The sequence below is a fragment of the Elephas maximus genome, chromosome 14 (assembly GCF_024166365.1).
Source record: "Elephas maximus indicus isolate mEleMax1 chromosome 14, mEleMax1 primary haplotype, whole genome shotgun sequence".
NCBI classification, from domain to species: Eukaryota; Metazoa; Chordata; class Mammalia; order Proboscidea; family Elephantidae; genus Elephas; species Elephas maximus.
The window spans coordinates 50,214,923-50,239,423 of record NC_064832.1 but is presented as its reverse complement, the minus strand read 5'-3'; the positions used below and the strand labels follow the sequence as shown (position 1 = coordinate 50,239,423).

Genomic DNA, 24,501 nt, shown 5'->3' with positions numbered 1-24,501 from the left:
ATATGTCTTAAACCACATAGCAGTAGAACATGTAAAAGAAATTGCTCCTAATGTTTTGCAAAATTTTAGAAATAATTACATTAATTTGTAAAAGCACACACACACAAATGTTATTTGTCTTGCAAATTTATACTATAATTTTCCCACATCCAAGAATAAATGTGAAGTAATATAGGCCCACAATCCCTTATCTGAAACATTTTCAATTAGTCTTATCTGAAACATATTGAACTAGATTTTTTTTTTTAATTCAGAATTTATGGGTTTTAGCAAATCCATATAATACCCCAAATAAGATATGGCGCAGGATCCTGTATTCAAATATTAATATTTCTGCCATAAAGTATAAAGATTCACAATAAGTGAGATAAATAAGCTTTTTGTAAAGCTTCACATTGTTTCATGTCAGGTTTTGCTACTGAGTGAGTTTGCCAACAATTTATCAACAAACTTTGCATTTTCAGAGATTTTGGGATTTCAAAATTGCAGACAAGGTATTTTGGATTAGCATTTCCTTGAAAAACCCAATGTCATATACATTTTAAACTTGGAACTTTGTCAAAAAGTGCCTACACTTCAAACTGCATCTTAGAACAACTACGCATTAATTTCGTCACTCATTCATTCATCCACCCACCCATAACAAATGTGACAACCTTCAGAAAATAAGCCATTTAGATCTTTTCATACAATACTTGTTACTTATGAAGCTGGGGAAGTTTTTCTTCCATAACTTTTTCTCTATATCGCTTCTCTGTTTTGAGACATATTTCCCTTTTATGGTGATCCGGGGCTTCTCAGCTTGGTAATGTCTTAGCTCTCACACAGCTCTCCAGCTTCCATCTTTTCATATAGCATCCACAGGTCCCTGCTATTTGCAGGAAAAAAATAAAATAAAATAAAAACAGTTGCATAGAATGAATTTCAACTCATGTTGAACCTGTTACCAGGTAGAAACCCCAGGTTCTGCTGGGCGTGACTTATATTGGCCAGTGAACAAGAGACCAAGATGGGAAAGCAGAAATGCACATTTATTTTGTTGCACAGGGAGGGGAGTCAGTCATAGCTGCTGCCTCTAAGACGGCTCAGCGACGGCAAGGGGGAAGGTTACTTTTTTTTTTTTGTACTATAGATGAAGGTTTACAGAACAAACTAGTTTCTCACTGAACAGTTAGTATATACGCTGTTTTATGACATTGGTTGACAACCCCATGACATGTCAGTGCTCTCCCTTCTTGACCTTGGGTTCCCTGTCACCAGCTTTCCTGTCCCCTCCTGCTTTCTAGTCCTTGCCCCTGGGCTGGTGTGTCCCTGTAGTCTCATTTTGTTTTATGGGCCTGTCTACTCTTTGGCTGAAGGGTGAACCTCAGGACTGACTTCATTACAAAGCTAAAATGGTGTCCGGGGGCCATACCCTTGGAGCTTCTCCTGTCGCTGTCAGGCCACCAAGTCTGGTCTTTTTTTGAGTTAGAATTTTGTTCTACATTTTTCTCCAGGTCCATCCAGGACCCTCTATTGTGATCCCTGTCAGAGTAGTCAGTGGTGGTAGCTGGGCACCATCTAGTTGTACTGGACTGAGTCTGGTGCGGGCCGTGATAGATGTGTTCCATTAGTCCTCTGGAATAATCAGGAAGGGTTACTTTTAAGGGATTTACAAGTAGGGAGTTCATATAAGTTACATCAGCAATTTTCTTAACCATACTATGCAAGCGCAATGGAGTTTACACATAACTTCATGCATCACCAGGTCAAGTAAAGGAACTAGGATTCTTATGCAAAGTTGTGGGGCAGGCCAAACAAAAGAGGTAGGATTCTAATGCAAGTTTCAAGGAAGGCCAAGCGAAGGAGCTAGAAGGCTAAGGCAAAGTTGTGGGGCATGCTAAGCCCCACAGCCTTTGGACTTCTGTCTTGAACTCATGTGTACCAGAGTAGGGCTGTGCTCCAGGGGGTTTTCAGTGGCTGATTTTTCAGAAGTAGATCACAGGCTTTTCTTCTGAGACACCTCTGGTGAGCTCAAACCTCTGACCTTCCGGTTAACAGCTGAGTTCGTTAACTGTTTGCATCACCCAGGGACTCTGCTATTTGCAGAAGGAGGAGTAAATTTATATGGTCTGGTCTGAGCCTTTACAATACCCTAGTTACTCTAAAAGCAACAATTAGGAGCTTACAACAAGCAAGATGAGTAACATTTCTCCATTTTAGAGAAGAAGAAAACAGGACTTTGAGAACCTTAAAAGCTTGCCACAGCTGGCAAGTAGTGGGACTGAGATTCAAACCCTGCTTTTGCCCTTTCTCACACAGCATCCACACTGCTAATTCAACTGATGGTCCCTTCTGTGCTAAAAGGTAAATGGCTTAATGCGTTACTGCTCCTGAAGGCCGAATCTGAGGCCATGCGGAGGGCCTTTTTCACTACTCCTCAAGTGACATGGTATGCTCCCCACCATTACCACCTGACAACAGCTAGGCTCCATCTTATAGAAATGGGAGAAACAGAGTCGACAGCTGAGGAGGAAGGCAGCGAAGTGGGATATGAAAGAAGAAAGGGAAGCTTAAAAATCAATAAGGCTTTTTCCAGTTTTTAATGCTCACTGAGATAAGATGTTTAAATGTGTCCCCTAAACAAGGCAAAAGGCAAAGTCTGAAGAGGGAGGAAAATAGAACTATCATAAAGAAAAGAGAGTTGTCCTTTCCCAGAGGACTGGTCGCCTTAGCAGCATTCTTCTGAGAAGCCATTCCTTTACAATCCAAATAGCAGAGCCAGCACAAAGCAGCTCCCGCAGCGATAAGGAAGCGTCCCCGCAGAGTGTCGGAATAGCAGAGGCTGAAGAGACTGCTAGTCAGAGTAGACTCTGGAAGGCAGCTGAACGGTGAGCCCAGGGCTGGCATGCACATGTGACTTGATGCCTGGACAGCACAGCAGAGGGCAGCACAGGCCATGGGCCAGAGGACGTGACCTTGTGGCCCTGCAGGAACCATCATAGGATGACCATGTGGCCCTGGAGGCAACAGAACAAGGCTTCCCTAGTGCCAGATCCACTACATATCCTGAGGAGCTGTGACAAGGAATTCTTGTACCCCACCTCCAGATATTCAAATTCTGTAGGTCTGAAGAGGGGCTTCAGTGGGTACTTTTTAAAACACTCTGGAAGATTCTGATTAGTCAGTTTGAACAGTGTTTCTGAAAGTTGCAGCCATCTGGGAATGTCACAGCCACTTGTGGGGACAGATTAAAATGCATATTCTTGGGCCCTGGGCAGAGAACTGCATAATCAGATTCTCTGGTGGGGGGGTGGGGTGGAGCTCAGAATTACATTGAAACAAGACAGCCTTCTGGAGGACTCTGGTGTGCTCTAAAGTTGGGAGATCACTGCTTTCGACTACAGCATCAAGTATACCTGGGGGACACAAAGATTTTCCACAGGCCACACAGACATGAATAGATTGAAGGAATCATTTTCTAGATCCTCAAAATTTCATATTTACCCTTTCAAAACTGATCTGCCCGAGAGTATTGCCTGGGCTCCTCTCCACCACTCCTCCTCTCCCTGTCTCCCATCTTTTCATGGCCATCTTTCTCCCCCCTTAAAAGAGAAAAGCCTATAAAGGAGGTGTGTAGTGACTACTGTCCAACATCTCAATCTCAATCCAATAAGCTTTTGTTAAAAACTGTTGTCATGGTTGTTGTTAGCTGCCAGTATCCCCATGATGGGTTGCTTGTGATCCATAGAGTTTTCATTAGCTGATTTTCAGAAGTAGGTGCCAGGTCTTTCCTCCTTAGTCCATCTAGTCTGGAAACCTGTTCAACATCATAACAACATGAAGCGTCCACTGACAGATGTGGGGTGGCTGCACAGGAGGTACTTTGTTTTGGAACCAAACCCTGGTCTCCCACATCGAAGGTGAGAATTCTACCACTGAACTACCACTGCCCTCTTTTATGAAAAATATGGGGCCTCCAAAAAAGAAGAGAAAGGCACACTTTTTAACTACTGTGAATCTTAAAATGATGCCTTCTTCCTGGTGCAGTGTGAGTGGGGAGACAATTCAAGAAGAAATAACTTCTGAGGGAGAGTCCTGGCGCAGCTAAGCAAAGAGAACTTTGCTAAGAAGTATAGAAGGCACCTCTTTCATACTGGTAACACACACAGCAAGGCTCCATCTATGAACTCAAGAGTGAGATGATTGTTAAAAATAAAGGTTTGATTGTGTTTTGCTTGATTTGGGGAAAAAATTAGATATTTTCTGCCCCCCACCCCCCACCCCCCCGCCCCAATACGCTTATTTATCTGACTGGTCTGACAAAAGGAACCTACTAAGACATGGAATATATAAATGGACAATGGCCAGACCAAATGCAAAAATAGAACTCTGACCACACCTGCAGCATCAAGTCCAGAAAGTAGCTATCAGCCCCAAATGGCCAGGACTTGATTATTGACTGACAGCTTCCCTAAGTTTGCACCCCCACCCTGCTTCCAACTTAGGACCAACGGGAAGAAGTCAGATATGCTCCCCTAACCAATCATATCAGGAGCCCTGGTTGCTCAATGGTTAAGCACTCAGCTGCTAACTGAAAGGCTGACGGTTCAAACCAACCCAGCAACTCTGTGGAAGAACAGGCCTGGTGATCTGCTCTCAAAGATTACAGCCTAGAAAACCTTATAGGGCAGTTCTACTCTGTCACATGGGGTTGCTATGAGTTAAAAATCAACTGGATAGCACCCAACAATAATAATCAATCACATGGCGTGCCCTGCTTCTAGTTAGCCTGCTTACTGCTTCCTCATGTCAACAGCCTCCAATTAGGACCTACTTGAAGCCTTCTCCCTTTTCCACTACTAAGCTTTCCCACCCCTCTCTCTGCCTTTGAGTCTCTGCCAATTCCAAGTAAAGGAGCCTGACTCCCTTGCTATAAAAAGCTCCGAATAAATAGCCGTTTCTTGTTCTCATTTGGGTGGTTTCATTTATTTCCACGCTATGGAAAATGGCTAACATTTCCATGGATTGAATGCATTAAGTCTGCAGCTCCAAGGCTTTTAAGAAAATATATAAATACAGTCATGTGCCTCGTAAATCCCATTCCGGCAATGTCTAACCACATATACGTCCTCGGTTCCATAAGGTTGTAATAGAGTTCAGAAATCCTGATAGGAGAATGGCACACAACAGATGTAACCAGACTTGGTGAATACAGCAGCTTCCTATACACGTGTATCTCATGTCTCCTGTATACAAAGCAATTGCGCTGCCAGGTGTTTAATTGTATAGTACATATATAACCTATAACATGTATGTCTTGATATTCATAATAAATGCCTATGTTACTGGCTTACATATGTACTATCCTATATTTTCTACCATTAATTTGATATGAATTTTCCCGATTAATAAATAAACAATTAGTACACATACTGTTTTGTTACATTGATTACCAACCCAACAACATGTCAACACTCTCCCTTTCTTGACCTTAGGTTCCCCATTACCAGCTTTCCTGTCTACTCCTGCCTTCTAGTCCTTGCCCCTGGGCTGGTGTGCCCCTTTAGTCTTGTTTTGCTTTATGGGCCTATCTAATCTTTGGTTGAAGGGTGACTCTCAGGCTTGACTTCATTACTGAGCTAATAGGGTGTCCAGGGCCCATACTCTCAGGGTTTCTCCAGTCTCTGTCAGGCCAGGAAGTCTGGTCTTTTTTTGCGTGTTAGAATTTTGTTCTACATTTTTCTCCAGCTCTGTCTGGTACTCTCTATTGTGATCCCTGTCAGACCAGTCAGTGGTGGTAGCCAGGCACCATCTAGTTGTGCTAGACTCAGTCTTGTGGAGGCTGTAGTATTTATGGTCCATCAGTCATTTGGACTAATCTTCCCCTTGTGTCTTTGGTTTTATTCATTCTCCCTTGCTCCAGATGGTGTGAGACCAGTGGAGTATCTTAGATGGCTGCTCAGAAGCTTTTAAGACCCCGGACGCTACTCACCAAAGTAGAATGTAGAACATTTTCTTTATAAACTATGTTATGACAATTGAGCTAGATGTCCCCTGAGACCATGGTCCCCACAGCCCTTAGCCCAGTAATTTGGTCCCTCAGGGAGTTTGGAAGTGTCTGTGGAGCTTCCATGATCTTGCCTTGGACAAGTTGTGCTGACTCCCCCAGTACTGTCTTACCCTTCACCAAAGTTACCACTCATCTATTGTCTATTTAGTGTTTTTCCATCCCCACCTCTTCCCTCCCTCGTAACCATCAAAGATTGTTTCTTTTTGTGTGTAAACCTTTTCATGAGTTTTTAGAGTAGTGGTCTCATACAATATTCATCCTTTTGTGATTGACTTATTTCATTCAGCATAATGCCCTCCAGATTCATCCATGTTCTGAGATGCTTCGTGGATTCATCATTGTTCTTTATCGTTGTGTAGTGCTCCATCGTGTGTATGTACCATAGTTTGTTTATTTCGTTCACTCGTGGATGGGCATCTAGGTTGTTTCTATCTTTTTGCTATTGTGAACAATGCTGGAATGAACACGGGTGTGCATATGGAAATAGATCACATTTTAAATAATATTATTTACATTCAGCACCTCATTTAATCTCATATCAATGCCTTCCAGCCAAAGGCCACCAGAGACACAGCTGCCATTCAACAAAGTTGAGTTTATTGGCCCATTGCAATGAGAGAAACTACACGCCATGGAGAACTGTGGGGCGTCTCAGTTAAGAGGATACTAGAAAGGACTTATAGGATTTGGGTTTGCATTTAGGTGATTTTAGTGTGTTGAAGGAAAATGAACTTTGCTCTGGGCTGGATGCTGTCAAGCAGAGTAATTCTGTGACTAAGTATCTTACTAATTAATCAAGATGGTGGGAAGAGAAAACAGAGCTAGAACTGTATTGAAAAGAAGCGGCAGTCACTGCAATTAACCCTAGAAAGCAGATGTATGGTAATTTTTGTGCTTTGGACAATGTTCTTGCCATTTGTTTTGTTTTCTTAGTATTGTTTTTTGGTGATCAGACATGATTATGGAGTGGTCTTGTCTTGCTCCATCATGGTCACAGAGCGGCCTTGTCTAACTTTGATGTTCTGGGAAATTCTTTATGGGCAACAGGAGAACACAAGGCCTGCCTGGGAGCGCCACACAAGCTCTTGGTGTCAGAGGCTTTCTCACTTACAATAATTCTACAGGGTAAGTACCACTATTATTCCCATTTCCCAGATGGGCAAACAGAGACTTACAAAGTTTAAGCAACTTGATTAAGGTCATAAATAAAGAACACTAGAGCCTTTACTCCCAACTACTACATTATTCCACTTTGCCTTGCTATAAATGCTGCGAGGAAATAGTGGTTCCTTCTGGAACTACATGACTGAAGACAAGGGGTAGAACAACCACAAGGAAAGAGGACTGGATAAACAATCCAAAAGATGCCCACTATACTACAAATGTGTTCGAGGGAACTAGTAAGTAACCAATCAGTAAACAGCTTGTAGTGTTACTCTGCTAATATATATAGGTTTCTTTTATTGGTGTCTAAAGATCTAAGGGAGTCCCTGAGTAGTACAAATGGTTAACACACTCGGCTGTTAACTGAAAGGTTGGAGGTTTGAGTCTACCCAGAGAGGCCTTGGAAGAAAGGCCTGGTGACTTATTCCTGAAAAAAATCAGCCATTGAAAACCCTATGGAGCATGCTTCTACTCTGACACACATGGGGTCACCATGAGTCCGAATCAACTTGACAGCAACTGAATAGCTGGTTTAAGGATCTAAACAAGGGATCAGATTCAGTGGTGAAAGCATCAACACTTGAAGACAGGAAACCCCCATGGAGCAACTGGACATCCGTGACTCTGAAACCTAGGTAGGAACTATGCCCCATGAGGACTCCCATAAATAAATGCCAAGAACTGGCGGACATGGCACAGGAAAGGAACAATTCTGGTCGGAATAAGTCAGTTTCAAATACACAGCTTAACTTGAGTATATGGCACAATTTTCTTGTTAATTCATGAAAGAAATGATTTTAGGAGATGTTTCTATCCATGTTGTCCAAGAAGAAGAAAATAGCATATAGTCTGAGTTCTCTGGGCCTTGTGATTCAGCAGAACAAAGGAATGGCTTCTCAAAATCTTTTTTAAGGGATATGAAAAAGTCAGAAATAAGCATTTTGTGTATAAAGGGTATTGTGCTAATACAATGAAGACATGGAAAAATTAACTGATTCATCTCAAAATGGAGTGTTTCATAACAAATGATTATGAAAATCTTCAAGCTTGTGATTTCCACATGTATCTAGATTCTTCTATTAGATTTGTGAGCTTTAGCATGTTATAAGTCCAAAGCAACAGGTTAAGACAAAATGGACATGTCATTTATTCAGCGCACATAAACCCGAGTACAAAGAACAGAAGAATTCCAATAGTACATAAATACTTCTGTGCAAATATATTTACTTTAGCATGTGTATGTCATATGGATCTAATGCAAAAGGTGAGTGGGGGGGAGAAATTACTTCATGTTTGAAAAGAATGCCTTAGAAACTTTTTAGAAGGATTCAGACTGCTGTAAAAATGCCAAAGCTATTTAACTATGAGCTGTATTTTCCCAAGAGATCTAAAGTACTTACACAATTAAAATAAGTACCTATTATATTAAGTAGCAAATTAGACTTCATACGCTAGAGTTACTTTGCCGAGACTTGAAATCTGCAGAGTAAATACAAAACAACAAATAGAAAGGGATCAGATGGGCAAATCTTTTCTATTAAGAACCCTACTCATTTTAAATAAATGCTCGGGACTGCTGATAGATTAAAGCTCAACAATTAAAAACCTAGGTGTGTACACACACGCATACACACACACACATCAAACCCCAGACTACGGGAAGAGTTAGTTAAGAGTCTTAGTAGTAGCAACAGCAACCAAAATAACAGTAATGATAACAATATATCTGTCCTTTGGGTATCAAGAGCTTTACAAATAACAGGAACAATTTAAAGACTTCACATCTCTAAAATGATCATGTGGCTGTATGTAGAGTCCATTCTGACTCATAGCAACCCTAAGGACAGAATAGAACTGCCTCCATAGGGTTTCTAGGTTGTAATCTTTACTGAGAGTCCTGGTGGTGCAATGATTAAAGTGCTTGGCTGCTAACCAAAGATTGGCATTTAGAACTCAACAGCCGCTCCTAGGGAGAAAGTTGTGGCAGTCTGCTTCTGTAAAGATTTACAGCCTTGGAAACCTTATGGAACAGCTCTACTCTGTCCTATAGGGTTGCTATGAGTCAGAATCAACTCCATTATGGCCATTTTTTTTTTCTTTTCTTTTAATCTTTACAGGAGCAGATCACCAAGTCTTTCTCCCACAGAGTTGCTGGTGGGTTTGAACAGCTGAAATTTACAGTTAACAGCTGAGCACTTAACCACTGTGCCACCAGGAAGTTATAGTTCCCTAACAAAGACAATGACAACTGTCAATATAATGTTACCACAACTCATTGAAGAGTGAAAAGTTATAACACGGCTTTTTCATTGAATGTGGCGGTAATGTCCAGCATTAATTCCATGAGTTAGGTAAGAGCAAGAAACGCTCACATTGGGTTCACAATTGCTATTAAAAAAACAACAGATTTATTGTGGTGTAATTGACATACAACAAACTGCACACGTGTAAAAGGTACAATCTGATAAATTTCGGCTTATGTACGCACTGGTGGAATCATCACCACAGTCAATATGATGAATATATCCATCATCCCGGAGAGTTTCCTCATGCTTCTTTGTAATCCCTTCCTTCCTCTCCTCCGTGCCACCACCCATCACCCCCATCCTCAGGCAATCACTGATCTGCTTTCTGTCACTATGGATTATTTTGCATTTTCTAGAGTTTTATATAAATAATGTCCCCTGCTCCCTTCCTGCTTTCCTCTTCCTTTCAGCCCTGTACTCCAATCAAAATCACAGTCCCTCAAAGCAGGCTCCTGTCCTCTTCACTGGCCAGCAGTGGGGAAGAAGACAGGGTTGTAGAGGAATGAGCATGAGTTCCTTGAGGCCTGTGGTAGGGTTCCAGTGTGGCGCTGAGGGTGAAGACGTACATCGAGTCTGTTACAAGTGCTTTAATCCAGCCAGCGGGGCCTTTGGCTTGCCTGTGGCCACACTGTGGGTAGACAAGTGGACTGTGGCTGCTTCATGTCAAGAAGAGAGCAACCCCTTTCAGAATTTGATTCTGCTTCAGCCAAAGCAAAACCAGGCTGCTTCTTATAGGTTTGTGCCTGCAAGCAGGGCCCTGCAGTGGCCGTCAGGTCCCCTGTGGACATTCAGAGACCCAGAATAAGGAAGGTGGACCATCTCCTTGTCTACACACTCCAGGCTGTTCTCCACCCTCTCCCTCCACTCACTACCACCGAATAGTTGCTGCTCAGGGCCAGCCTAGTGGCCTGGGAACAGCACAGAAGCAAGATTCTTCCCATTGCCCTGTTCCCTTCCTGTGCTCTGCAGGGGGTAGGATGGGCCTGCTGGCTGACCCTTCTCTATTAGACTCTCATTCTTGGTGGTGAGAGCCCACTTCTTCCCTGGAGGCTCTGGTAGGAGTGGGCATCTTTCTCAGCCAGGCCGGGCATACAATGTGAAGAATGCCCAATTCTTTTTCTTTTTTTTTTAATAATTTTATTGTGCTTGAAGTGAAAGTTTACCAAATCAAGTCAGTCTCTCACACAAAAACTTATATACACCTTGCTAGTAAAATATTCCCAATTACTCTCCCCCCGCCCTTTTTTTTTTTAATGAGACAGCCCCCTCTCTCCCTCCGCTCTCTCTTTTTGTGTCCATTTCGCCAGCTACTAACCCCCTCTACCCTCTCATCTCCCCTCCAGGCAGCAGATGCCAACATAGTCTTAAGTGTCCACCTGATCCAAGAAGCTCACTCCTCACCAGCATCCCTCTCCAACTCATTGTCCAGTCCAATCCCTGTCTGAAGAGTTGGCTTCGGGAATGGTTCCTGACCTGGGCCAACAGAAGGTCTGGGGGCCATGACCACCAGGGTCCTTCCAGTCTCTGTCAGACCATTAAGTCTGGTCTTTTTATGAGAATTTGGGGTCTGCATCCCACAGCTCTCCTGCTCCATCAGGGGTTCTCTGTTGTGTTCCCTGTTGTGTTCCCTGTCAGGGCAATCAATGGTTGTACCCGGGCACCATCTAGTTCTTCTGGCCTCAGTATGATGTAGTCTCTGGTTCATGTGGCCCTTTCTGTCTCTTGGGCTCGTAATTGCCTTGTGTCCTTGGTGTTCCTCACCCCTCTTTGATCCAGGTGGGCTGAGACCAATTGATGCATCTTAGATGGCTGCTTGCTAGCGTTTAAGACCCCAGACGCCACTCTTCAAGGTGGGATGCACAATGTTTTCTTAATAGATTTCATTAAGCCAATTGACTTAGATGTCCCCTGAAACCATGGTCCCCAAACCCCTGCCCCGGCTACACTGGCCTTGGAAGCATTCAGTTTATTCAGAAAACTTCTTTGCTTTTAGTTTAGTCCAGTTGTGCTGACCTCCCCTGTATTGTGTGTTGTTTTTCTGTTCACCTAAAGTAGTTCTTATCTACTATCTAATTGGTGAATATCGCTTTCCCATCCTCCCTCCCTCCCCCCTCTTGTAACCACAAAAGAATGTTGTCTTCTCAGTTTAAACTGTTTCTCGAGTTTTTATAATAGTGGTCTTATACAATATTTGTCCTTTTGCAACTGACTAATTTCACGCAGCATAATGCCTTCCAGGTTCCTCCATGTTATGAAATGTTTCACAGTTTCATCACTGTTCTTTATCGATGCGTAGTATTCCATTATGTGAATATACCATATACCATGCGGGTTACAGGTAGTATTCCATTGTGTGAATATACCATAATTTATTTATCCATTCATCCGTTGATGTGCACCTTGGCTGCTTCCATCTTTTTGCTATTGTAAACAGTGCTGCAATAAACATGGGTGTGCATATATCTGTTCATGTAAAGGCTCTTATTTCTCTAGGATATATTCCGAGGCATGGGATTGCTGGGTCGTATGGTAGTTCTATTTCTAGCTGTTTAAGGAAGCACCAAATCGATTTCCAAAGTGATTGTACTATTTTACATTCCCACCAGCAGTGTATAAATGTTCCAATCTCTCCACAGCCTCTCCAACATTTATTATTTTGTATTTTTTGGATTAATGCCAGCCTTGTTGGAGTGAGATGAAATCTCACTGTAGTTTTGATCTGCATTTCTCTAATGGCTAATGATCGTGAACATTTCCTCATGTACCTGTTAGCTACCTGAATGTCTTCTTTAGTGAAGTGTCTATTCATATCTTTTGCCATTTTTTAATTGGGTTATTTGTCTTTTTGTAGTTGAGTTTTTGCAGTATCATGTAGATTTTAGAGATCAGACGCTGATCAGAAACATCATAGCTAAAAACTTTTTCCCAGTCTGTAGGTAGTCTTTTTACACTTTTGGTGAAGTCTTTGGATGAGCATAGGTGTTTGATTTTTAGGAGCTCCCAGTTATCTAGTTTTTCTTCTGCATTCTTAATAATGTTTTGTATACTGTTTATGCCATGTATTAGGGCTCCTAACATTGGCCCTATTTTTTCTTCCATGATCTTTATCATTTTAGATTTTATATTTAGGTCTTTGATCCATTTTGAGCTCATTTTTGTGCATGGAGTGAGATATGGGTCTTGTTTCATTTTTTTTTTGCAGATGGATATCCAGTTATGCTAGCACCGTTTGTTAAAAAGACTGTCTTTTCCCCATTTAACTGTTTTGGGGCCTTTGTCAAGTATCAACTGCTCATATGTGGATGGATTTATGTCTGGATTCTCAATTCTGTTCCATTGGTCAATGTGTCTATTGTTGTACCAGTACCAGGCTGTTTTGACTACTGTGGTGGTATAAAAAAAAAAAAAAATACTTTCTAAAATCAGGTAAAGTGAGGCCTTCCACTTTGTTCTTTTTCAGTAATGCTTTATTTATCTGGGGCCTCTTTCCCTTCCATATGAAGTTGGTGATTTGTTTCTCTATTTCATTAAACAATGTGGCTGGGATTTGGATCAGAATTGCATTAAATGTATAGATTGCTTTTGGTAGAATAGACATTTTTATAATGTTAAGTCTTCCTATCCATGAGCAAGGTATGTTTTTCCACTTATGTAAGTCTCTTTTGGTTTCTTGCAGAAGTATATTGTAGTTGTCTTTGTATAAGTCTTTTACATCTATGGTAAGATTTATTCCTAAGTATTTTATCTTCTTGGGGGCTACTGTAAATGGCATTGATTTGGTGATTTCCTCTTCAATGTTCTTTTTGTTGGTGTAGAGGAATCCAACTGATTTTTGTATGTTTGTCTTATATCCTGATACTCTGCTGAACATTTCTATTAGTTTCAGTTTTCTTGAGGATTCCTTAGGGTTTTCTGTGTATAAGATCATGTCATCTGCAAATAGAGATACTTTTACTTCTTCCTTGCCAATCTGGATGCCCTTTATTTCTTTATCTAGCTTAATTGCTCTGGCTAGGTCCTCCAACACAATGTTGAATAAGAGCGGTGATAAAGGGCATCCTTGTCTGGTTCCCGATCTCAATGGCAATGCTTTCAGGCTCTCTCCATTTAGGGTGATGTTGGCTGTTGGCTTTGTATAAATGCCCTTTCTTATGCTGAGGAATTTTCCTTCTATTCCTATTTTGCTGAGAGTTTTTGTCATGAATTGGTGTTGAACTTTGTCAAATGCCTTTTCTGCATCAATGGATAAAATCATGTGATTCTTGTCTTTTGTTTTATTTATGTGGTGGGTTACATTAATTGTTTTTCTAATGTTGAACCATCCCTGCATACCTGGTATGAATCCCACTTGGTCATGTTGAATTATTTTTTTGATACATTGTTGAATTCTATTGGCTAGAATTTTGTTGAGGATTTTTGCATCTACGTTCACGAGGGATATAGGTCTGTAATTTTCTTTTCTTGTGGTGTCTTTACCTGGTTTTGGTATCAGGGATATGGTGGCTTCATAGAATGAGTTTGGTAGTATTCCATCCTTTTCTACGCTCTGAAATACCTTTAGTAGTAGTGGTGTTAACTCTTCTAAGTTTGGTTGAACTCTGCAGTGAAGCTATCCGGACTAGGGCTTTTTTTGGGGGGGGGGAGTTTTTTCATTACCTCTTCAATCTCTTCTTTTGTTATGGGTCTATTTAGTTGTTCTACCTCTGTTTGTGTTAGTTTAGGTAGGTAGTGTGTTTCTAGGAATTCATCCATTTCTTCTAGGTTTTCCAATTTCTTAGAGTACAATTTTTCATAGCAATCTGATATGATTCTTTTAATTTCAGTTGGGCCTGTTGTAATATCACCCATCTCATTTCTTATTCAGGTTATTTGCTTCCTCTCCAGTTTTTCTCTTTTCAGTTTGGCCAGCGGTTTTTCAATTTTGTTGATTTTTTCAAAGAACCAGCTTATGGTCTTGTTATTTCTTTCAATTGTTTTCTATTTCATTTAGTTCAGCTCTAATTTTTATTAGTTGTTTTCTTCTGGTACCTGTTGGTTTCTTTTGTTGCTCTCTTTCTATTTATTCAAGTTGTAGGGATATTTCTTTGACTTTGGCCCTTTCTTCTGTTTGTAGGTGTGCACTTATTGATATAAATTGGCCTCTCAGCAACGCTTTTGCTGCATCCCAAAGGTTCTGATAGGAAGTGTTTTCATTCTTATTGGATTATATGTATTTCTTTATTCCATCCTTAATGTCTTCTATAATCCAGCCTTTTTTGAGCAGGGTATTGTTCAGTTTCCAAGTGTTAGATTTCTTTTCTCTGCTTTTCCTGTTATTGATTTCCACTTTTATGGCCTTATGGTCAGAGAAGGTGCTTTGTAATATTTCAATGTTTTGGATTTTGCTAAGGCTTGCTTTATGACCTAATATGTAGTCTGTTCTAGAGAATGTTCCATGTGCACTAGAAAAGAAAGTATATTTGGTTGCTGTTGGGTGGAGTGTTCTGTATATGTCTGTGAGGTCAAGTTGGTTGATTGTGGCATTTAGATCTTCCGTGTCTTTATTGAACTTCTTTCTGGATGTCCTGTCCTTCACTGAAAGTGGCGTGTCGAAGTCTTCTACTATTATTGTGGAGCTGTCTGTCTCACTTTTCAATGCTGATAGAGTTTGTTTTATGTACCTTGCAGCCCTGTCATTGGCTGCATAAATACTTAATATGGTTATATCTTCTTGGTGTATTGTCCCTTTAATCATTATATAGTGTCCTTCCTTATCCTTTCTGATCGATTTAACTTTAAAGTCTATTTTGTCAGAAATTAATATTGCCACTCCTGATCCTTTTTGATTGTTGTTTGCTTGATATATCTTTTTCCATCCTTTGTTTTAGTTTGTTTGTGTCTCTAAGTCTAAGGTGTGTCTCTTACAGGCAGCATATAGATGGATTTTGTTTTTTAATCCATTCTGCCACTCTCTGTCTCTTTATTGGTGCATTTAGTCCATTTACATTCAGGGTAATTATGCATAGGTATGAATTTAGTGCTATCATTTTGATGTCTTTTTTTTTGTGTGTTGTTGACAGTTTCTTTTTCCCACTTAATTTTATGTGCTGAGTAGATTATCTTTATATATTGTCCTTTCCTTATATTTGCTGTTGATTTTGTTTCTGCTGAATCTTTTTTTTTTTTTTTTTTCTATTTTGTTTTGATAAGAAGGATAGTTTGTCTCCTTTGTGGTTACCTTATTATTTACCCTTTTTTTTTCTAAATTTAAACCTTTTATTTCTTTGTATCACCATATCTTCCTCTCCATATTGAAGGTGTATATTACATTTCTTAGTCCCTCTTTATTTATTTAATGTCATCTTCTTTTATATAATAACATCGCTGGTACCATATTTTGAGCTTTTTTTTTTATATACTCTTGCTTTGTTTTTTTAGATTTCCCTGTCTGGGTTGACTTGTGGTTGCTCTGCCCAGTGTTCTAGTCTTGGGTTGATACCTGATATTATTGATTTTCTAACCAAAGAACTCCCTTTAGTATTTCTTGTAGTTTTGGTTTGGTTTTTATGAATTCCCTAAACTTCTGTTTGTCTGGAAATGTCTTAATTTCACCTTCATACTTAAGAGACAGTTTTGCTGGATATATGATTCTTGGCAGACATTTTTTTTCCTTCAGTTTTTTAAGTATGTTATCCCTTTGCCTTCTTGCCTGCATGGCTTCTGCTGAGTAGTCTGAGCTTATTCTTATTGGCTCTCCTTTGTAGGTGACTTTTTGTTTATCCCTCGCTGCTCTTATAATTCTCTATTTTTGATTTTATCAAGTTTGATTATAGTATGTCTTGGCGACTTTCTTTTAAGATCTACCTTATGTGGAGTTCAATGAGCATCTTGGATAGATATCTTCTCATCTTTCACGGTATCAGGGAAGTTCTCTGCCAACAAATCTTCAACAATTCTCTCTGTATTTTCTGTTATCCCTCCCTGTTCTGGTACTCCAATCACTCGTAGGTTATTTCTCTTGATAGAGTTCCACATAATTATTATGGTTTCTTCATTTAATTCTTTTATCTGATTTTTCTTCATATATTTATTACTGCCAAGTGATTTACCTTCAAGTTCAGAAATTCTAGCTTCTACTTGCTCAATTCTTCTCCTCTGACTTTCTATTGAGCTACTTCTGTAATTTTATTGTTAATCTTCTGAATTTCTGATTGCTGTCTGTCTATGGATTTTTCCAGCTTATTCAACTTTTCATTATGTTCCTGAATAATCTTTCTAATTTCTTCAATTGCTTTATCTGTGTGTTCCTTGGCTTGTTCTGCATACTGCCTCATTTCCTTCCTGATGTCTTGAAGGGCTCTGTATATTAAACTTTTGTATTCTGTATCTGGTAATTCCAGGAATGCACTTTCATTTTGAAGATCCCTGGATTCTTTGTTTTGAGAGCCTGTTGAGGTAATCATTATCTGTTTGTTTATGTGACTTGACATTGACTGTTGTCTCTGAGCCACCTGTAAGTTATTGTATTAGTTTATGCTTGCTTACTGTGTCATAGCTTCTTGCTTTGTTTTGTTTTGGTGTACCTGTATGGGTTGAGTGAGCTGGCTTATTTTTGCCTTTGGAGCTCTGATGTCCTGTCCGCAGATGGCTAGAGCTGTTAACTGGTATATCAGTCTAGGAGTCCATTCAGTTTTCTTGTATGAATTCAGCTTAGGTTTCCAGGTAGCTGATCATCAAGTGTGTGGTACAGGCTCTGTCCTAAAGTCTTAGAAGGACAGGGGTGATTGGCCTATATATCGGTATCTGATTGCAGCAGGGGGTCATGCTCTGAACAAGGCAGGGGGCTGAGAACCGACCCCCAAGTATCTCTGAGGTAAGTGTATTCCTGTTCCCTAGGGTGTGCAGGTGGGTGGGTTCTGCAGAGGGACCATGGGCACCCAAAGTTTTTGGTTTTAAGGACTGGGAGGTACCAGTTATCTTTGGACCCCTGTCACGGGTGGCTGGGTGACCTGAGTGGAGCTACCAGTCCTTAGGTCCTTGATGTGGATAGGCGAGGACCTTGTTTAATAGGCAAAACAATGTCAAACATCAAACACCCACCTCTCCACCACACAGCTGAAACAGTTGGAGTCTGCCAAGAAGGGCCTATTCTCCCAAAATAGGCCCACACAGGTCCATGCAGAAGGGAAAGATGCTCAAAGTCCATGGACTGTTTGTGCCTAGACAGGAGCCACTTCTGTCCTGAGCTCCCCCAGTTAGTGGAGCTAGCAAATTATCTTTTCCCCGAACTGCAAATTTTTTCCTTTCCCAAGGCTGGAAGGATGGCTCTAGGTGCTCAACAGTGCCTATCTCAGGCCCAGGGAATTTAGCCGCTGAAGCCAGCATGGGGGGTGGGGGGGTGTGGTAAAATATACACAAGTACTTAGCTTTTGCTGACAGCGCCGTTCTTCTCAGGTTCCAGAGGTGTGAGTAGGCTGTGTGGCTGGCTGCTTCTCCCTGAGGAAACTATGCCAGAACACTAGTACCACCCCACTGCCACTGCCACTCCGGGAATGGTGCCTGAGGGCTCCCGGCAATTCAGGTCTAGTAACTCCTCTCTAGTAACTTCTGAACAGTCTCTTCCTCCCCCTGCCCCTCAGTTCATTTTCTAAGCTTGCCTTTGAAGCTCAGGTTCCCAGATTGTCACAAATATACTCCTTTCACTTGTTTTTTCAGGTCTTTGTTGTAAAGAGGGCTCACTGGAAGTGTCTGTGTATTCAGCCATCTTGGCTCCGTCTCTGCCCATTTCTTACTGTTACAGTTTGATGTGGACTCACAGCTGCAGTGGTATTTTAATCAGTGCTTGGCTGTTTTTAAATAAAGTGCATACTATTATCTTGTTCCATATAAAATATATTTACTTAAAGTCAAAAAAAAAAAAAAAAACTTCCTCTCTTCTCTTTTTCCTCGTCAGTCTGGCCTCTTTCACCCAGCCCAGTTAGTTTGAGATTCTTCCATGTTGTTGGATGTATCAGTAGTTCAATCCTTTTTACAGCTAAGTAGTATTTCATTGGAAACCCTGGTGACATAGTGGTTAAGTGCTACAGCTGCTAACCAAAAGGTCAGCAGTTCGAATCCACCAGGCGCTCTTTGGAAACTGTATGGGGCAGTTCTACTCTGCCCTATAGAGTCACTGTGAGTTGGAATCAACTCGAAGGCAACAGGTTTGGTTTTTTTTTTTTAAGTATTTCTTTTTATGGAATGTACCATGATTTGTGCATTCATACTTTAATAGATATTTGGGTTGTTTCCGGGTTTGGGTATCACAAATAAAGATTCTAGATATCCATGCACAAGCCTTATAAGGAACATATGCTTTCATTTATCTTGGGTAAATAGAGTAGAATGGTTAGGTTATATGAAAGGCTATATTTAACTTTTTAAGGAACTCTTTTCCAAATGGTTTGCACCATTGTACTTTCTTAGCAGCACTGTATAAGAATTCCAGTTCCTCCACATCCTTGTCAACATTTGGTACGGTGGGTCTTTTCAATTTTAGTTGTGTCAGTTGGTGTGCAGGGTATCATGGTTTTAAGTTGTATTTCCTTAATGACTAATGATGTTGAACATCTTTTCATGTGTTTATTTGCCATCTTTATCTTCTTTGGTGAGGTGGCTGTTCAGGTATTTTGCTCATTTTTTATTGGGTTGTTTTCTTATTACTGATTTTGAGAGTTTGATATATATTCTAGTTATAAGCCCTTTAACAAATACATGATTTGCAAATATTTTCTCCAAGTCTGTGTCTTAACTATTCATTCCCTTAACCATGTCTTGAAGAGCAAGATGTTCTTAATTTTAATCAGGATTGTGAATTATATAACGTGCACCTAACAACACCAGCAAGCAATGCCTTGAGGTTTTGACTCACATTGTTGGAATAACCGTGGCTTATTAGTGTTATTGGGAAAGAGATGCAGATGAAAAAATTAGCAAGGAAAGGAGAAGGTGTCACCATGCTGTTGTCCACAGACTACCACCAGGGAATTAAAACTCAGGAGAGATTGGTTGTGAGAGGTTCTAACGTTAAGATTTCCACATAATGAAGTGGTGGTAGAAGTCCTCCTTCAGGCAACGAGCCTCCTTCCTTGGAGAGCAGAACCTGAAAAACTCTCTCTTCCAGTCTCCTGGTATTTCCCTAAGAGCCCTTTCTTTTACTTGATGCTTCTATTTCTCCTTTGACGGTTGTGTTCCTGGTTCCTAGGCTCTGTCAGTCAAAACTGTCAAATCTATCAAAACTGGAAACACTTTCACCCTCTTGTGAAATTCCTCATATTCATAACAGGTACCTCTTTAAGACCTGTATTTTCCAAGTGACAACCTCAGCTTTTTTCTGTATTTCTCAAGCCCCAGGGGATCCCATGTCTTTCTTAGCAGGCCCTGTGCTACTGCTGTGTTTCACACCTGTGTTCTCAGGGCCCGAGGAATATAAATGTCCACCACATGCGTTTCTTGATCAACCTTGTCACTTCTCAAAATTTGAAAGACTTAAGCATTAGTTGGCTTTGCTTCTAGAATGGGGGCCCAAATATCCTTTTCAGAGACATCATTTACCAAAGCATTTGATTGTGATCCTACTTTAAGTAATGTGCCAGTCCCTATATTATGGATTGAATTTGCTCCCTCAAAATATGTGTTGAAATGTGGGACAGTTCTACTCTGCCCTATAGGGTCACTGATTCAGAATTGACAGCAATGGGTTTGGTGTTTTTTGTATTGTATCTGTGCATGTAATCCTGTTTGGGAACAGAGTTTTCTCTGATATATTAATGAGGCCATATCTGTGTAGGGGGTGTCCTAAACCTAACCAGTTCTGAGTTATAGGCAGCAGCATAGACACAAAGACAAAGAACAGAACCAGAGGAAGACAGATGCCATGTGAAGATTGCCAAGGAACTGAGGAATGCTGGGACTACAGGAGCGGGAAGAGACAAGGATCTTCCTCCCCCTGAGCCGATTTAAAGCCTTCCCCTAGAGCCAGTGCCCTGAATTCAGACTTCTGGCCTCCTAAACTGTGAGAAACTAAGTTTCTGCTAAAGCCACCCACTTGTGGTATTTGTTACATGAGCACTAGATAACTAAGACATCTCCCTCTGCTCTGGCTCAGAAACCAGGCAAAGAAGAGGGAACATACAGGTCTGAGAAATTGTATACGTCTTAGTCATCTAGTGCTGCTATAACAGAAATACCACAAGTGTATGGCTTTAACAAAGAGAATTAATTTTCTTACAGTTCAGTAGGCTAGACATCCAAATTCAGGGCATGAGCTCCAGGGGAAGTTTTTTTCTTTCTATTGGCTCTGGAGTAAGGTCCTTCTCGTCAAATCTTCTCCTGGACTAGGATCTTCTCTCTGCAGAAACTCTGGGTCCAAAGGACATGCTCTGCTCCTGGTGCTTAATTCTTGGTGGTATAAGGTCCCTAACTCTCTGCTTTCTTCCCTTTCATCTCTGTAAGATAAAAGGTGGTGCAGGCAACACCCCAGGGAAACTCCCTTTACATTGGATAAGGTATGTGACCTGGGTAATAGTGTTACAATCCCACTCTAATCCTCTTTAGCATAAAATTACAATCACAAAATGGACGACAGCCACACAATACTGGGAATCATGGCCTAACCAAGTTGATACACACATTTTTGGGGTGACATAATTCAATCCATGACATACACCATCCCACCAAGTCTGTATCCTGAAGCCCTTGTCTGTCCGGCCGTGAACTTGCCTGAGCTTCAGACACAAGCCTGCATTTCTCCTATTGCTGGCACTGTGGGACCTCCTGCCCATCGTCTCTCTTGGAGCTGCCCTCGTGGTACCATGTGCCTGCTGCTCTAAGGCATCCGGTGGCACTGGGAGATAGAGGCTCTCAGATTTCCTCACCCTCAGAAAGGAAGACCTGTCCCAGGGATGTGTGGTATCTATTGCTTTGAGTAGCTACTAAACTTTTCTGAACTTTTTCCTTCTGAGTGATGTTTAAATTATATGACACAAAATCAAGGTTTTCCTTCTGTAGTTACTTCACACAAAAATTGAGCTAGCCTTGTTCTCTTTCCTATTTATATAAAACCATTTTTGTTATCTACGTCCTTGTCTTTTTCTTTATGAGTATTTTATGTTGTCTTAATGCGTATTTTTATCTTCAGTATTTCACCTTGAGAAGTATTATAGGAATGAGGGACAAAGAATGATAAATATCCCAGCACACTTTTACTTCTGAAAAACAGCACAAATACATCTATTTACTCATCCCAAAGAAGCCCTGGTGGTATAGTGGTTAAGAGCTCAACTGCTAACCAAAAGGTCAGCAGTTCAATCCACCAGCTGCTCCTTGGAAATCCTATGGGGTATTTCTACTCTGTCCTATAGGGTTGCTAAGAGAACTGACTCGATAGCACCTAAAAACAACAACCCATCCCAAAAGGAGACAACAGAGCTTAGGGAAGGTTCTCTAAGCCATGCACTGACACTCACATAGGGACTAGATTCTGTGTCCCTGCACGTGCCAGTCACGGGTCAGTGCCGGCAAAACTGATGGTCTAGTCAGAGTGGGGGCAGAACTCTGATCACGATCAGTCATGTGTTCCTTATTAGTTCCTTCCCTTCCATGTCTACTCCTGCAGCCAGTCGAGCTAGGCTTGAGGTTAGCCATGATGTGTTAAACCAAAGTCATAAAGGCCAAGGGGAGATGTTATTATATTCAGGTTCTCCAAAGGATTCAGTGGGGGAAACAATGTTATTGTTGTGTGCCATTGGGTCAACAGCAACTCCCACAGTGACCCCATAAGACAGAGTAGAACCGACCCACAGGGCTTCCTGGGTTTAATCTTTATGAGAACAGACTGCCATGTCTTTTCCCCCCACGGAGTCACTGGTGGGTTTGAACCATGCAGCCATGCACTTAACCACTAGGGCTCCTTGGAGGACGCAATAGTATGCAGAAATAGGAGAGAACTGCATGAGGCTGTAGATGTTGTCATTACGACCTATACCTGCCAGGTCAACTACAAGCTCTTGATTTAATAGGACAAAGACAGTCTTCCCATAGCCTCAGTCCTATGAAGCCAAGGTGAACAACTAAAAAGAGGAAGGGAGAATCCTCTGGCCAAAATACTTCACAAAGTTTAGTACTTTAATTTGAAGGGCTTTAGACATTCTTTCAGTGCGTAGTAAGTCTTACTTTTTTATATATATTAGTCTACAGCTGACTGTTCCTACAACATCTTAGTGATAGGGTATGAGTGAGAAAGAAATGGTTAGCAGTGCTAACCATCCTTCACGCCAGATAAAAGCTTGGAGATGCAACCTCTGGTGCTTTCCCATACCTCAAAGTCCTTTCTTTAGAAAACTAATACCATTGGCCCAAATGTGAAAAACATTTTAAAATTAAAAACAATTTTTTAAATAAAGAGATAACAGAAAACTTTTAAAACTAAACTTGAGAACTTTTAAGGGCCAAATAAAAATAAAAGTCACTGTAAGGTACATTAAATAAATGAAGCTTGTAATAATGGAATAAAAGAACAATGTGCAGATACTAAAATAAATAAGAGAAGCTAGATCATGAACCCTGAGATCTGAGTTGATGTTGGTCTTGGTAGCACTGAGTAAATATTTATTAAATACATAAACATTAAAAAAAAATTCACCTGCCAAAAACTATGTTTTTGAAAGGAGAAAAAAGAACTTAAGCTAAGGATATAAATAAAGAAAACCAAAGTAAAAGCTAGGGTTTGAAAAAAGAGCGGGAAGACGAGAAGGGGAGAGGGAGAAAGAGGGAAGAAGAAGAGACCACGAGAAAGAAAGATGGAGAAGGAAAGGAGGAGAAGGAAAAATAGATAAGCACCATACTTCATGACAATGACAAACTCTAAAAACAAACCTAAGGTGCTGATTAACATGGCAGAATATACTCAATGAAAAGCAAAAAATAAGCCCCCCTCCCAAAAAAAGAGAAAAGAGAAGAGTAAAAGCCTCCCCGTACGAGCCTGTGAGTGGTGCAGTTTACTTAGCTTAGCTGCTACCCAAAAGGTTGGCAGTTTGAGTTCACCCTGAGGGGCCTTGGGAGAAGAGGCCTAGTGATCTGCTTCCCAAAAATCAGTCATTGATAACCTGTGGAGCACAATTCTATAGGGTTCCAATGAGTTGGAATCTACTCTATGGCAACTGGTTTGTTTGGTAGGCATTCCAGTAACGGGTTTCTAATCATCTCTTTGCAGGGAGGAGGGAGACTTATTTATTTCAGATGGCCCACTTTAACCTGGCTCTAACACTTCCACTTCCTGACTTGGAGTAAGTTATTTAACCTCTCTAAAGAAGCCTCAGCTACATTACCTATAGAACAGAGATAGTAATGTATACCTTATAGGTGTCAGAATTAAAAGAGATAATGAATGAAAAGTACTTACACGTAGGAAGACCTTGGTGAACACTATTATTTTATTATTACATACCCCATCTTCCCATCCTGGACCACAGCTGCATGTAACAGAATGCCACAGTGGAGCATAACTTTTGATATATTTAGCCAAGTATCTCTTGCTCATTCAGAAATAGACTCCTACCCTTGAATGCCCCAGCAGCTCTGGTAATCAGTAGAGCAAGGCTGGCCTCCTTGCTGTTCAATTCAAACTTTTCTCAATGTCTTTAAGTCAAATCATATATATCAGATATTATCACAGAGAACTGTTCTTGGTGGCTATTGAGTAATGATAACCACAAGCTAACACTAAAACCCCCCAGTAAACCCCTACCATCTATTGAGTATAATATAGGCCTAACCCTGTACTAGGTATTACTACTGGAGCCCTGGTGGTGCAGTGGTTAAGAGCTCAGCTGCTAACCAAAAAGTCAGCAGTTCAGATCCACCAGGCACTCCTTGAAAACCCTATGGAGCAGCTCTTCTCTGTCCTATACGGTCACTATGAGTTGGAATCAACAGCAATAGGTCAGTATTAGTACTAAGGGT

General features: G+C 40.9%; 1 protein-coding gene across 1 annotated transcript in view; it reads right to left on the bottom strand.

Annotated features, from left to right (window-relative positions):
* Positions 1 to 283: 283 nt before the first annotated feature.
* Positions 284 to 24,501, bottom strand: part of TDRD3 (tudor domain containing 3) — a 246,058-nt gene continuing 221,840 nt past the window's right edge. The window contains exon 14 of the mRNA XM_049853409.1: positions 284 to 871. The gene's annotated coding sequence lies outside the window, so the exon portion shown is untranslated. The remainder of the gene's footprint in view (positions 872 to 24,501) is intronic.